This window comes from Suncus etruscus, chromosome 4, assembly GCF_024139225.1.
Source record: "Suncus etruscus isolate mSunEtr1 chromosome 4, mSunEtr1.pri.cur, whole genome shotgun sequence".
NCBI classification, from domain to species: Eukaryota; Metazoa; Chordata; class Mammalia; order Eulipotyphla; family Soricidae; genus Suncus; species Suncus etruscus.
Genome location: NC_064851.1, coordinates 45,495,459 through 45,507,679, shown reverse-complemented (window position 1 = coordinate 45,507,679; position 12,221 = coordinate 45,495,459). Strand labels below are relative to the sequence as shown.

The following is a 12,221-nucleotide window of genomic DNA, read 5'->3' as shown; positions in this document are numbered from 1 at the left end:
AAAGTTTTGAGGCTATAGAAATTTCTAAATATACCTTAATTTTTTTTTTTTTAAAATATGGAACGCTTCACGAATTTGCGTGTTATCCTTGCGCAGGGGCCATGCTAATCTTCTCTATATTGTTCCAATTTTAGTATATGTGCTGCCGAAGCGAGCACACCTTAAATTTTTTGTTTGCATTTTCATGAACATTCTATATCTCCTCACTTATTATCATTTTTATTTGTATCCACTATTGGGTATAAATTCTACATTGAGGAACATGGGTGTTGTTTGGGGTGGGAATTAAGGAAAGTTTTATTGGCTTTTTTGCCAGTGTTTCAGGATAAGGTTGATGAGTAGGAGCATGAGTTAGTGAAGAAATTCAGTGCCAGGCTGAACCAATTTCTTTCATTTTACTTCTTTGCTTCTACACTTTTTCATTTTTTGTTTTTTGGTTTTTTGTTTGTTTGATTTTGGGCCACACCCAGCGGCGCTCAGGGATTACTCCTGGCTCTGTGCTCAGAAATCACCTGTGGCAGGCTCTGGGGACCATATGGGATGCCGGGGATTGAACCTGGATCTGTCCCAGGTTGGCCGCATGCACTACCACTGCCCTACCCCTAAGTTTTTTTCTTTTTTTTTGGTTTTTGGGCCACACCCAGTGGTGCTCAGGAGTTACTCCTGGCTGTCTGCTCAGAAATAGCTCCTGGCTGGCACGGGGGACCATATGGGACACAGGGATTCAAACCAACCACCTTAGGTCCTGGATCGGCTGCTTGCAAGGCAAACACCGCTGTGCTATCTCTCTGGGCTAAGATCTTTCTCAAAACCTTCCTGGGAAGTACAAGCTCTCTGTATGCAGGAAACCCAAATTGATTTCCTGAACACCACCAGTTTTGGTCCCCTGAACACCAACCAGAGCACTGAGCCTGTAGTTGTGCTCTAGCCTCTTGCTTCCTGGAAGAGGTGTTTGTTTTTTTTTTTTTTTTTGGTTTTTCGGGTCATACCCGTTTGACGCTCAGGGTTACTCCTGGCTAAGTGCTCAGAAATCGCCCCTGGCTTGTGGGGACCATATGGGATGCCGGGGGATCGAACCGTGGTCCTTCCTTGGCTAGCGCTTGCAAGGCAGACACCTTACCTCTAGCACCACCTCGCCGGCCCCAAGGGAGAGGTTTTCTTTCTCTGCTTTTTCTAGACTGCTCTCCCATTTCTATCACCTGTTCCATATGAATTAGAAATAGATACTTCTATATATTTCAAAGACTGAGAGAGAGAGGAAGAAAGAAAAAGCCCCTGTGGATGTTTTCCTTACAACTCTGTCACCCAATTGCTGCTCTACCATTTGCTTTTCTTCTAGGTACCATGAGTAAGGGTAAGATAAAGTCAGACCCTTCACTTCAGTCTACTGAAAGTAAAAAGCACATCGTCCTGATGAGTGGGGAGAGAGTATGGGTTATCGCATGCCACGAATATTTGGAACTGCAAATCAAGACTATGAGGATGGGAAGCCATCCTGCTCATTTCTCTATGCTGTTATTGAACACACACACAGACACACATACACACACACACCACGGTTCTTTGAACAGTCATTGCCCTTAAGTTTCTTCTAGAATGAAGTCACATGACTATAGAACCAAAAGAACTTAAAGATATTTAACAATTTTTTTGTTTTGTTTTGCTTTTTGGGCCATACCTGGTAGGGTTCAGGGGTTACTCATGGCTCTGTGCTCAGTTTCCTGACAGGCTCAGGAGGCCATATGAGATGCCAGGGACCAAACCCAGGTTGGCCATGTGCAAGGCAAGTATCCTGCCCACTGTGCTATATTGTCTAGCCCCGTTAGCAAATTTTAATCTATATTTTCAGTTTTCTTGCACAGCTTTCTGTACAAAGCTATATAGTTGCGTGTTTTTTGTTTTTGTTTTTGTGCTTTGTATTTTTTTCCACACCTCAGCGATTACTCCTGGCTTTGCTCTCAGAGACCACTCCTGTTGATAGCTTGAGGACCATAAGGGGTGCCAGGAATTGAACCCAAGTTGGCCACATTGCAAGACAAGCACCCTGCTTTGTACTATTTCATGAGTCCCAGAATTTTATAAAGCTCACATAATTAACAAAATGATCTTTGGATGCCCATTCGATGTGTCTTAGGCAAAAACAGTGGATATAAAAGTACTTACAAAGAAGAATTGCAAAAGGCAGTTTTAAGAAATAGGTAGAATTTACCAGGTAAATAAAGTATGCTTATCTTGGAGGTAGTCTGTTCCTTTTCTAAAAATCTTGTTTCTACAGAATTATCTTACACTTAACATTTTTGTCATTTTCTTCATTCCTTCTTGTCCTCAAAGAACAATACCAAAACATTTTTTGTGGTACTGTACTTTATATTTTTGCTTATATGATACAAAAATGGCTGTTTATTAACTTTTTTAATTTCTGTCAAGTACTTCATCTTAGTCATAACAGACATCCAGTTTAGTTACAATTAATTAGACTAGTATTATAGCCTTTAGGATGGAAAATGCTAATTTTTTACTCATTCTCTTCCTTTCCCCACTATAGTTCCTTCTATGAGGGGTGAGTTCCATTAAACTAATATTTTCTTGCTTTGGTTTACCTTAAAAAAACTCAGGGATATAGTCTTACTTATATTGTTCCTTAGTCAAGTAAATAATCTGATCATTACCTTTGATATAGAAGTAAAGAAAATTAGGTTTTGATACTATTAAATGTTACCCCCCATTTTTTTGTTTGTTTGTTTGTTTTGGGGACACCCAGTGGCCAGGGTTTACTTTTGGCTCTGTGCTCAGAAATCACTCCTGGCAGGCTCAGGGACCATATGGGATCATAGGGATCGAACCTGGGTCCATCCTGGGTTGGCTGTGTGCAAGGCAAATGTCCTGCTACCGTACTATATTTCTCCGGCCCCCCAATTTTTTCTTTAACTATAATTTACCTGGGCAGAGGATGCTGGAATCAAATCTGGGTTCACCATGCAAGTGCCTTACCTGCTTTACTATCTCTCCAACTCCAAGATGTGATTTTGTGGGGGAGGAGAGGGACTCACTAGGTTGTACATAGGGCTTACTCTTGGCTCTGTGCTCAGGTATCACTCCTGGAAGGGTTCAGAGGATCATATGTAGTGCCATGGATCTAAGCTTGGTCTGCCATATACAAGCAATTTCCTTACTTACTACTGTTGTTCTGGATCTCTTTTTTTTTTTATTTGTTTTTGGGCCACACCTGACAATGCTGAGGGATTACTTTTGGCTCTACATTCAGGAATTACTCCTGGCAGTGCACAGTGAACCATAAAGGATACCAGTTCAGGTGCATGAAATGCCTTATTTATGTCTATTGCTCCACTCCCTCAAGAAGTGACAAGTAGCTTCACTCCTTTTCTATAAGTGTTATAGTCAGATTTTTTTTTTTTTTTTTTTTTTTTGGTTTTTGGGTCACACCCGGCAGTGCTCAGGGGTTATTCCTGGCTCCATGCTCAGAAATTGCTCCTGGCAGGCACGGGGGACCATATGGGATGCCGGGATTCAAACCGATGACCTTCTGCATGAAAGGCAAACGCCCTACCTCCATGCTATCTCTCCGGCCCCTTATAGGCAGATTTTAATAATAATAGTCTCATATAGAGAATTTTATATTTTATTGTGTGAATTTTTTGTTGTTTTTGAGCCACACCTGGCTGTGCTCAGGGGTTACTCCTGGATTTGCGCTCAGAAATCATTCCTGGCAGGCTCAGAGGACCATATGAAATGTCAGGAATCGAACCCTGGTCTGTCCTTTGTTGGCCATATGCAAGGCAATTGCCTACCGCTGTGCTATCTCTTCAGCCCCCATTGTGTGAAATTTTTAATAGTAATACCTTTATCAGTATCTTCTTTCAATCCACTAATATTTAACCTGGAATGGGGAAAGGTAAGAAATACTAAAATTCAAAAAAAAAAAAAAAAAAGAAATACTAAAATTCTAGTTTATATTAGGATGACTCACAGATCTGGAAAGAAGACCGTTATCCCCAGTATTATTTTGTTTAAGACACATATATGACCAATAATCTAGTATTTACATTTAAACTGGAGTTTGGGATATAGAGATGTAAAGCCTAAGAAATCAAAGGTATTAAAAATTCTATTTTTATAGTTAGAAGTTACATTCTAGATATGATAAATACCAGAATAATATAAAAACACTTTTCTATTTATTATTTAATGTTAAAAAAGGAAACAACAAATGTTAATTTAAGTCACCTATGATTTAACAATTTTCCATCGGTGTGAGGTTGAGACATATACTTAAACATTATGTGATAGGTTTTAAAATAAAAATCCACAGATTGTGGGGCTGGAGTAATGGCGCAAGCGGTAGGGTGCTTGCCTTGCATGCGCTAACCTAAGATGAATTTTGGTTCTATCCCCCAGCGTCCCATATGGTCCCCCAAGCCTGGAGCAATTTCTGAGTGCATAGGTAGGAGTAACCCCTGAGTGTCAGCAGGTGTGACCACAAAACAATCCAAGGGTTGTGAGATTGCCCCATGCTCCGTGTTTCTAACCCTTTCGGCGGATGGTCTGATGAAACAGGATAGCAGTGGAGAAATAATACACCATGCATCAGAGTTAGTCTGCTTTTTACTTCATGGCCTCTCTCTGCCATATGCTCCCTCTGCCAGAGCCAAAAGCCAGAACTGCTCTTTCTTCATTCAAACCAATTTTCCATACTAGGAAGGGGAAGCTTGAGAGAAACAAAATTACTCTAGTGGGCTTTTACTTATCACCAGAAGTTACTTGGAAGAGGAAGTTGTGGGAATATCTTTGTCTAGGGTTGTAGCTCATCTCACCTTACAATAGATCATTTACATGTATTTGATCCTCTTTTTCCCTAACAATAACCTCATGTAAGGGTTTTGATCCTTGTAGCTCTATTGAGAAAGAAACTAAGCTTCTGAAAGCCCAACTGTGCCATGGTCATATTTTGGTTGGTGAAAGCAGAGTATTTAAACTCAAATCTGTGTTATTCTTTTTTTTTTTTTTGGGCCACACCCAGCGTTGCTCAGGGGTTACTCCTGGCTGTCTGCTCAGAAATAGCTCCTGGCAGGCACAGGGGACCATATGGGACATCGGGATTTGAACCAACCACCTTTGGTCCTAGATCGGCTGCTTGCAAGGCAAACGCCGCTGTGCTATCTCTCCGGGCCCAAATCTGTGTTATTCTAAAGCCTGCCCACCCCTGTGGTTTTTATTATGGGGTTGCTAGGGGTAGGGGTTATACTTGGTGGTGCTCAGGGGTTACTCCTGCACTCAGAAATTACTCTCAGCAGTTTCAGGGGGCCATATGGGATGCCAGGGATCGAAACCAGGTCAGCTTCTTTCAAGACAAATACCTTAACTGCTGTTTTATCACTTTGGCCCCACTAAATCTTTTTTTTTTTTTTTTTTTTGGGTCACACCCAGCAGTACTCAGGGGTTATTCCTGGCTTCAGGCTCAGAAATTGCTCCTGGCAGGCACGGGGGACCATATGGGGCGCCGGGATTCGAACCAATGACCTGCATGAAAGGCAAATGCCTTACCTCCACGCTATCTCTCCGGCCCCCCCACTAAATCTTTTATGTGATCTTCAGTGTATTCCCTGTACTGCTTTCTTTCTTCTTTTTCTTCTTTTATTTTTTGGCAGGAGCTGGAGGGGGGGGGGGTTAACACCTGGAGTACTTGGGTTATTCCTGACTTTGCTCTCAGAAGTTACTCTTGGCAGGCTTGGGGGACTATATGGAATTCCGGGTTTGAATGTGGATCAGCAGCGTGCAAGGCAGTTTTGGCCCCTGTACTGCTTTCTAAGACAGATTTTAATGTATTAATTTAAGAAGAACTTGGGCTTTCCCCTTTTAACAGGACCATAATTCATTTAAGAAGTTATTCAACAGGCCCGGAGAGATAGCACAGTGGCGTTTGCCTTGCAAGCAGCCGATCCAGGACCAAAGGTGGTTGGTTCGAATCCCGGTGTCCCATATGGTCCCCCACCCCCATGCCTGCCAGGAGCTATTTCTGAGCAGACAGCCAGGAGTAACCCCTGAGCACTGCCGGGTGTGACCCAACCCCCCCCCCCAAAAAAAAAGTTATTCAACAAGTGTTCATGATATACCAAAGAACTACTCTTTAGTTCTTTGGTCTGTTTATGAAATAGACCAGTTCTTCTCTATGTGTAGGCAGTTCCTGTTCATACATCTAGCCAGATCTTAAACAGAAAAGTAAAATGTTTACTACTTTAGATGATGATAAGTATTAAGCAGGAGAAAAGATACTTTAGGATATGGGAAACAAAATGGTAATCTTTGAATTAAAAAGTTAGAGAAGTTGACCAGGTAAATTTTGAGTAAACATGGGAAGGAAGTGATGGAGCTAGATATGTCAACATGGAAAGGAGAGCAGAATTTGGTGGGAAGTATGCCTGGTGCAAAGCATAACTGAAGCGAAGAGATGAGAATCCAACTTTTTTTTTTTTTTTTTTTTTTGGTTTTTGGGTCACACCCGGCGGTGCTCAGGGGTTACTCCTGGCTGCCTGCTCAGAAATAGCTCCTGGCAGGCACGGGGGACCATATGGGACACCGGGATTCGAACCAACCACCTTTGGTCCTGGATTGGCTGCTTGCAAGGCAAACACCGCTGTGCTATCTCTCCGGGCCCAGAATCCAACATTTTGACTTGAGCAGTTTGGCAAAGATCTACAAGACAAATATGTCTATTAGATGATGTCTACAAAAGCATCTGGTTTGGAAAAGAATAACGATTTTGGAGTCCAGTATTAAGAAACATACTTAGAGATGTTCACGTAACTACTTAAGTATTCAGAGTTGGAATGAAGAGAAGATATGCTGGAAATAAAAATTTGGTAGTTGACACAATGACAAGATTTGAGGTTGAATAGGATGACTTGGGGGAAAGAGTACGAATCAAAATGAAAATATAATATAAAAACAATGAAAACTAAGCCAACATTTTAAGGTTAAGAGAATGATGACACGGTGGCAACATGGAAAATATCAGGGAACTATTCAGTCCTGGAGACAGAGACAAAATTCTTCAGAAAGAAGGGCTTGATGGGACCAGAGCAATATCACAGTGAAAGGGCATTTGCCTTGTACACAGCCAAGCTGAGACAAACCCAGGTTCCATCCCCAGCATCCCATATGGTCCCCCGAGCCTGCCAGGAGCAATTTCTGAGCACTGAGCCAGGAGTAACTCCTGAGCTATGCCAGGTTTGGCCCAGAAACAAACAAAAAGTTTGTTTTAGTGCTTACTATATCATACAGATGTTGATAAAGTTTTGTGAGCTTAGTATAGAGACAGTCATTGGGTTTGTTAACACAGAGATACTGGAGTAGAGCAGGAAATTAGTAGGAACTGAAATGTCTGGAGCAAAATGAATATAATGGAGATTAGGGTATAAATATTTCTCATGAGATTTGTAAAATAAAAATATAAATCCATGAGCTGGTGAGACTGCCCCAGGCACCATGTTTCTAACCCGTCAGGCTGATAGGTCTGATGAAGCAGGGTAGCTGTGAAGGAATAATATACCAAGCAGAGAGGAAAAGATTAACCAGTGTCAGCCATTTTTTTTTTCATGACCTCTCTGCCATGTGCTGCCTATCTGCCATTTGTTCATTCTCTCCTGAACCCAAAGCTAGACTCTTCTCTTTATTAAAACCAACCCCCAATTCCAGGTGGGGAGAAAATAAGAAGTCAGTTACAAAAGCAGCTATTCTAGTTTTTACATCTCAAAGGAAGAAGTTAGGGAAAAAGGAAGTTGGCAAGGGTTCACCTACAGGATTTACTTTGAAAAAGAAATGATAAAGCAGGGGCTGGAGAGATAGCATGGAGGTAAGGCGTTTGCCTTTCATGCAAGAGGTCATCGGTTCGAATCCCAGCGTCCCATATGGTCCCCCGTGCCTGCCAGGAGCAATTTCTGAGCATGGAGCCAGGAGTAACCCCTGAGCACTGCCGGGAGTGACCCAAAAACCACAAAAAAAAAAAAAAAAAAAAAAAAAAAAGAAATGATAAAACAGTTAGGGAGAATAGTGATGTTGAAGGGACTCTGATTTATTGCTGGCTCGGGAATGTAGACTGATTCATATTTTCTGGAAAACAATATGAATATTTCTCAAAATACTAGAAATTGAGCTTCCATTGATCTAGCAACATCACTCCTAGGGTTCATCACAACATTATTTATAATAGCCAGAATCTGGAAACAATCCAAGTGCCTGAGAATAGATGAATGGCTAAAGAAACTGTGGTACAACCACACACTGGAATATTATGCAGCTGTTAGGAAGAATAAAGTTTTGAAATTTGTTTATACATGGATCAATATGGAGATTTTCATGCTGAGTAAAAATGAATCAGAGGGAAGAAAGACAAAGAATAATCTCACTCATTTGTGGGATATAAGAAAAATAAAAGACAGCATGATAATAATAACCAGAGACAACAGAGATGAGGTGTTTGGACCATACCCAGCAGCGCTCAGGGGGTTATTCTGGGTGTGCATTCAGAAATTACTACTTGCAGGCTCAGGGAACCATATGAGATGCTGGATATCAAACCACACGTCAGCCATGTGCAAGGCAAATGCCTTACCTGTTGTTTTATTGCTCCAGCTCTTTATCTTTTTGACCCTAGAAAGCACTTTTTCTTAGTTTTAGAAGATGTGATAAAGAAAAAGGGTACCCAAAAAATGAGAGGTGAGTCAAATGATGGATTCTAGAATTAACTTTTCTTTACTCAACAATACATATTCAAAATTACTTTCGAAAAAGGGATTCCATCTAAAATAACAGTTCACAGATGTGAACACCCTACCACTGTGCTATCAATCCTACTCCATACTTTTTTTTTTAAGTTGCTTTGAGCCCAGTGCTCAGAGGACAGGAACCACTCCTGCATTCAATGCATGGGCCTGAGGATATGGGGCCCTGTTGGCTCTGTGGTGCCAGGGATTGAACTAGGGTCAGTGGCGTGCCAGTCTGCTGCTGTGCCATCTGTAGCCCAAATACACAGATGTGTATTTGAATTAAGCTCTCTGGAGACAAGATAAACTCAAGAACATAAAATAATTAAACTGAACTTTCATTTATTGATATATTTTTGCATTTGGGGTCACAGTTGGTAGTGCTCAAACGTTATTCCTGATTGTACACTTAGGAATTACTACTTGCAGACTTGGGACCATATGGAGTTTAGGGATTAAATCTGGACCAAGGCAGATTTTAACAGAGATTAAATTTCTGTTCAAGGCAAACATCCTACCTACTGTACCATCTCTCTGGTCCACAAAATGGAACTTTTCAAATGATTAAGATGTGATTTATCCACTTATTTTTATTCTTTGCCTCCATTGGACAAGAAGAGAAGTCTTGTGTGCTTTGTGACGCTCATATATATATATATATATGATTTTTTTGGGGGGGCCACACCCGGCGGTGCTCAGGGGTTACTACTGGCTGTCTGCTCAGAAATAGTTCCTGGCAGGCACGGGGGACCATATGGGACACCGGGATTCGAACCAACCACCACCTTTGGTCCTGGATCGGCTGCTTGCAAGGCAAACGCTGCTGTGCTATCTCTCCGGGCCCGCTCATATGTATTTTAAGGGAACATAGATATGTCTTAGATGATGGCTAATATACATATATGGTAAAGAATAACAGTAAAAGCACATGTAACAATAACCTAAAGGAAAACTAGCATAGTACCTAATTAGCACTCAAAATTTTTTCGTAAGAGGGTTTTTGTAACCATTTTTCTTTTATTATAGAATTAGAAGTGATTATTATATTATAGTAAGGGTAACCACATGTTATAGTTAATTAAAACTTATCACTAGGGAAGTTTTTTTGTTTGTTTTTGGGCCACACCTGGTGATGCTCAGGGGTTACTCCAGGCTATGCTCTCAGAAATTCTCCTGGCTTGAGGGACCATCTGGTATGCCAGGGATCAAAACCCAAGTCCGTTCTGGGTCATCCACATGCAAGACAAACGCCCTACCACTGTGCTATTGCTCTGGCCCCTAGGGAAAATTTTTTTGATGAAAATAATTTATTAAGACACCCATGATTATAAACATGTTCATAATTGGGTTTTAGTCATAAAATGCACAACCCCCCTTCACCAGTTCAACTTTCCCCCACCAATGTTCCCCATTTCCCTCCTCTCCACCTCCTGCCTGGTTACTCCTGGTTCTCCACTCAGAAATCGCTCCTGGCAAACTCGGGGGCCCATATGGGATGCCAGGAATCGAACCCAGGTCCTTCCTGAGTAGGCCGCGTGTAAGGCAGACGCCCCACCACTGTGCTATCTTTCCGGCCCCTCATGGCAGTTCTAGAGAGACCTTATATGGAATTGGATTGGCTGCAAGTGTTCTAGCTTCTGTACTGTCTTCAGCACCAAGAATAAAGTTTTAAAAGACAAAAAGTGAAATAAGATTCCTAACTTCAAAAATAGGATCAATGTTTATTAACCAAGTATCTGATAAATATTAAGCACTAAACTATTTTTTGATGATATCAGCTCATGCATGCAAGTCATACACTTACTGCATCCCTAAGATAATTTTATTTAATTCTTCCGTTGTCATTGTCAGTTTTAGTTTTCTTTTTTTTTTTTTTTTTGGTTTTGTTTTTGGGCCACACCCAGCGTTGCTCAGGGGTGACTCCTGACTGTCTGCTCAGAAATAGCTCCTGGCAGGCACGGGGGACCATATGGGACACCGGGGTTTGAACCAATCACGTTTGGTCCTGGATTGGCTGCTTGCAAGGCAAACAGCAATGTGCTATCTCTCCAGGCGCAGTTTTAGTTTTCTAAATGAGGGAGGAGAGCAATGCTTCTCAATTATTTTCTGTCATGCCCCCCTAGGAAGAAGAAAACATTTTTGCACCCCCCCTGTGTGACTGTAAATAGTATCTTTATTAAAAAAAAACTTTAAAATAAAAAAAACTTAAACCTGCAAAACAAAAATATATCAAATAATTTGAGCTGATTTTTTAATCAGAGGTGATGTGATGTCTGGATTAATGGCAACAATGAGCACGTTTTTCAATGCATAGCTTTTCGAAGCGGGGTTTGAAGCAGGACACAGCAACTCTCAGCTCCAGAGACATACAGAGACATAAACACGGGGCTTAGCTTGTTATGACAGTGTTTGCCGAGGTCAAACGCACCTCCTTTTATGGAACCTTGTGCCCCCCCTGGGAGGCACTCCCCACTATTTGAGAAGCACTGGAGTAGAGCTGCCATTACACCTATAGATGTTAATTGTAGATGCAGATTTGAACTAAAACTTGCCTAACTTTGTTGGGGGGGGCTATACCCAGCTATTTTTAATCCTGGCAGGTTCCAGTGACCATATGAGGTGCTGGGATTGAACCTGGGTCAGTTGTGTGCTAAGCAAGCACCTAATCTTCTGTACTATCTCTATCCGCGAACTTGCCTAAGTTTAATCTTTTATTTCTCAACTAATTTCGTAGAGTCACAGAAAAGTTTAGTTGAAGTTTGAGGGTGTTAATTTAAGACTGTAATAAGAATGAGAGATTATCTCAACAGATAATAAAAGGATTATAAAGCTGCAATCACTGAAACACCATAATATTAATGTGCTCCCCCTAAAAATAGAAGCACTTAAAATAGGTAGCCCTAAAATGGTTTATACTAAGTAATAGGTATAATGTTTATTATTGTTAATAAAATTAGGTGTAGATTTTGTTCTTTTTATTTGTTTGTTTTTGGTTTTTGGGTCATACCCAGCAGCGCTCAGGAGTTACTCCTGTTTCTACGCTCAGAAATCGCTACTAGCCGGCTCAGGGACCACATGGGATGCTGGGATTCGAACCACCGTCCTTCTGCATACAAGGCAAATGCCCTACCTCCATGCTGTCTCTCCAGCTTGTGTAGATGTTTGGGAGACAAAATTCTAGGATCTGGGAGATAGTGCAATGGGCTTCCTTTATATTTTTGGCTTGGGAGACCTGGTTTCAATTACAGACATCTTTAAGCACAGCTCCCCACCTTAACAAATCCAACCTAAATTTAAATTTTGTGAGCCACACCTGATGGTGCTCAGGGATTACTCCTGGTATGTTGCTTAGAAGGTATTCCCAGTAGTGTTTGGGAGAACTAGTGTTAGGAATTGACCTGGAGCCTCTCTCTTGTAAAGCTGCACTCCTTTGAACCATCT

At 41.3% G+C, this 12,221-nt stretch overlaps 1 protein-coding gene and 1 non-coding gene across 3 annotated transcripts in view; one reads left to right on the top strand and one right to left on the bottom strand.

Annotated features, from left to right (window-relative positions):
* Positions 1 to 12,221, top strand: part of EVI5 (ecotropic viral integration site 5) — a 171,179-nt gene that overhangs the window by 76,214 nt on the left and 82,744 nt on the right. The gene's annotated exons all lie outside the window — the stretch shown is intronic.
* On the bottom strand, positions 52 to 158 carry LOC126008409 (U6 spliceosomal RNA). Its single transcript, XR_007495742.1, has one exon. It is a non-coding gene; the product is annotated as a U6 spliceosomal RNA (small nuclear RNA).